At 36.8% G+C, this 3,836-nt stretch overlaps 1 long non-coding RNA gene across 1 annotated transcript; it reads left to right on the top strand.

Moving 5' to 3' along the window:
• The first annotated feature begins 1,452 nt into the window (after nucleotides 1–1,452).
• On the top strand, nucleotides 1,453–2,666 carry LOC148016848 (uncharacterized). Its single transcript, XR_015687947.1, has 3 exons — nucleotides 1,453–1,559; nucleotides 1,917–2,530; nucleotides 2,639–2,666. It is a non-coding gene; the product is annotated as an uncharacterized LOC148016848 (long non-coding RNA).
• Nucleotides 2,667–3,836: the final 1,170 nt, after the last annotated feature.

The following is a 3,836-nucleotide window of genomic DNA, read 5'->3' as shown; positions in this document are numbered from 1 at the left end:
TAGAATTTTAGGGAAGATAATCTATTTTTTATCAAGATAAGCTCCCATCATCAAAAGTACTCAAATGGAAAGGGCTAGCTCAAATATTTAAATAAAAGATGGGCACTCAATAGAGAGGGATGTCCTCAAAAGAAAGCCATGAATAAATGCTCGAAAAAAGAAATAGATAATTTTTGGTTATGAAAATTCCTCTCAAGTATTCTCTTGCCCATGTTATATTTGTATACTAGGTTGCTTGCAATTGTGTGTGGACACACATGTGTCTCTATGAGAAAGAAGGAATAGAGATATGTAGTTAAAGAGAGAGATTAGGGGTACACTTATGAGAAATAATCCATATCACGTGTTCAAAGGGCATCTAGAAATATGAGTTACTTACATGTTGTAGGGTAATAAAATGACTCTTTTTCCTTGAGAATCTTACACTCAAATTGTACTTTAAAAATGCCCTTTTATAAATACAATCAAGTAAATTTGATTACTAAAATAACCATTTTGTTGATGACATGCGACACACTTACATATTTTACAATGCACCCCCCCTCCCCCCCCACACACACACAATGTGTGTGTGTGTGTGTGTGTGTGTGCATGTGTTTGAGTAAGCGCTGTCTTGGCTACACCATGTTTGTAATCTTCATCTTTATCTTCTTTGTCTTATTCACCTTGTAATGGTGGGTTGAGCCTATAAGCATAAATCAAGCACTTAGAGCAAGGAGCCCACACTAGGATTGTGAAGCCATCTCCAATTGTGAATCAAATCTACTATAATGAGAGAGAGAGAGGTATATCTAGAGAAATCTTGTAATCCTTGGTTTGCTTACTTGCATGAAGGACTAGGTGAGAGCTGGTGAGGTAGGTTGGGCTCTTAAAAGGAGAGTTCCACTTATGTTCCATTGTTGAGCACATGGTAGGCTCGATAGTGTAGGAGAGACATACCCCTATCCAAGTGTAACTCACTATATATGATAAAATATTCTTTTGTATTTTCTATTTCTACACATGAATAGATATACATAAAAAATAATTATTGATCTACAAAAATTGGGATATAAGCTAGGCTATAAGGATCAGGAGGTTAACTAGATCCCTTTTCGTAATGTCGCATGAGACACTTAAAAACCATTTTGGCTTTGAATACGATAGATTTCCATTTTATTTCTATGCTAACGAAGTTTAAAAGACTTATCTATGCCTAGGCGCCTTGAAATTTAAACGTGTCTAGGATGTTGATATCTATAACGAATGTTGCAACAATATTAATTGTAAATTAGAACAATTTCCGCCCTTTTTAAGCTTCAGGAAAACACAGCTTAGCGATTTTGTTATTCTTTTCGACCTGGTTTCTTTCAATGCTACTTTGCCGGCTACTTTGCAGCTGCGATTGCATTTGGTGTCGTATTCGTTCTGCTTAACCTCCTGTTAGTCTTCGTCGTTGCACCAGAATGGCCGGTGAAAACTGCCACTTCTGCATCAACCTAGCTTCAGGCTTCTTACGCTCTCTCTCCGAAATCTGCACTTCTGTCTGTAACAAGCTCAGACGATGCCTGCAAGAAGCGGTGAGATTCCTCTGATCTGATGATGATCAATACTAATGACGTAGACCATTGCTGTTTCATTGTTCCGTTTACCTATACATTTCTGTATCCGGCATTGTTCCATTTACCTGTTGAGTTCCACTTTCGTCCGATTCTCGCATTTGTTGTTAAGATCTACTTGTACTTGTATCGTCTCAGCACTCGTTATTGGTTTTCCTGGTTTCAATTAGCAGTACCCGGCCTGCATAAATCCTTGCATTCTACGCTTACTTCACCTGGAATAATCCGCTCCCTCGAGATTGTCCTTCCTTTTAAACGTCCAAGCTCGAAAGTCCTTATCAGGCCTTTGTAATGACTTGTTCTAGTTCATTTTGACAGTTTACTCGAGGTGAAAACTCTTGAATTATAGATCCATTCGTGATCTCCGGGGCGGTTTAACATGATTTTACAGCCTTCGTGCGCAGCAGCAGTCGATCATGCCCTTGAAAGGAAACTTATATGATCCCGTTTGAGCTGGAACTAGTATGAAGAGGATCGAGATGAAGAGATGTTGTAGAATTTCATGGTCCGTCTTGTCACATTAAAGTAGTATGAATCCCCATTGTAAAGTCTGTGCTATGGAACTTCTCAAACAAGTGCAAGGTGTGTATATTGACCATAAATATGGCGACATGCCTGCTTTTTGTTATAAGCCTTTAAAGCTTACGCAAGATGATAGATATACTTCCTTCTCAATGCCACAAAACACTACTCGATTCATCACTCGGCTGCAGCTCGAGCGTTAATGAAGGTAACGGCTGTCTTGAAGGTCAAATTATCAGAAGAGAAGAAAAACTTGCCCCTGCGCATGATTCTGGAATTGTTATGCGTGTTACTGTCAATCGATGGTGCGTTCTATCTATTAACTCGTGATTTACTAATTAGGAAACAGGCGGGAAGGGACGTTAAGGATGAGCTCCTGTCTCGAATAGCAGATGTTCACATAAGAGCAGGTTGAATTCTTATTTGTAAGCCGAGATTTTAATATAATTTTAGACTCCGAAAGTGTGAAATGAAGTGGTCAACCTAAGTAGAGCATCGGATTATTTGATTACTGACAGGAAAACTTCGGAAATGTTCCGAGCAAAGAATTAGCTGTACAATCTCTTTTCATTCGCAATGTAAAGCTAAGTAGAAAATCGATTGAAGATATGTTAGTTGTTGAATTTCATGCAAATATTTTAAGCTTGTGTTATTGATGTATCATTTCTTTATAATCTGAGCATAATTCATCTTTGATTTTATTTTCACTTGTAGGTAGTTGCCTAAAAGCTAGATGCATGTCACGAAAGTTCATGTTATTATATACTAGGCGCTCCGCGCCTAGACTCATTCCGGCGCTTCGCGCCGGGATGTGAAGCACAAATGTTATAATTTGTTCACACATTCTTCCACTTAGAAATGAATCAAGTAGTCTTGCAAATTTTAAACTTCATTAAAAAATCTAATAATTCAACACAATAACATCGATTATCTCAACCATAATAATTGAAAAACATAACTGAAGCAAAAGTGATTTTTAAATATCACTGAAAGAATTCCAACTATGACAACAGGTAAATGGAAAAGAAAGTATAAAATCTTTTCAAAAAGATAGTTGTCTTGTAGAAAATCAACTATTGAAAAGAAAGCTTTCTCTTCTTAGATGAATTATCAACCGTGGATCTAGCACGGTGAACATGTGTGGGCGAAGCTGTGACACGCCCCGCCCCAGATTGTGCTGCAACATCTAAAAACGAAAAAAAAACTTTAAAAATATGAATATTAAATTTATAAAGCAAAACATTAATTAATAAAAATGGTAAGTATTACCTGGGGACGTGATATGATTAGCTCTCATATTAGCAGAGCAGTCGACGGAATTTGGATGAAACTGATGCAAAGTTACAAAACATGATAAATCTTTAAACTCCCATTTACTCCAGTCATTCGGTATGTGTCTAGTATGGGACCGAGATATGAAGTACTCAACATCTGTTTGTCTAACATAATAGCATTGGATCCATCCAAAACATATAATTTCTATATATAAAGGAGTGTTTCCATTAGTAAATCCATCATTGGGTAATCTTTCGATTACCCTAGCCAAAGTTCTCAGGATAATAGCATCCGTAGCAACAGTTCGCAATGCTTCTTGAAGTCTCATTTGATAAGGAGAGGCACGATAATATTCAAATACTGTTTGGGCCATCTATTAATAAAAATTAGAAAACATAAAAATATATGATTAAAAAATAATAAATAAACTTTGATGATATT

This window comes from Lygodium microphyllum, chromosome 22 (genome assembly GCF_053477565.2).
Source record: "Lygodium microphyllum isolate KBCC chromosome 22, Lygodium_microphyllum_v1.1.10, whole genome shotgun sequence".
NCBI classification, from domain to species: domain Eukaryota; kingdom Viridiplantae; phylum Streptophyta; class Polypodiopsida; order Schizaeales; family Lygodiaceae; genus Lygodium; species Lygodium microphyllum.
This window is presented reverse-complemented; position numbering and strand designations above follow the sequence as displayed.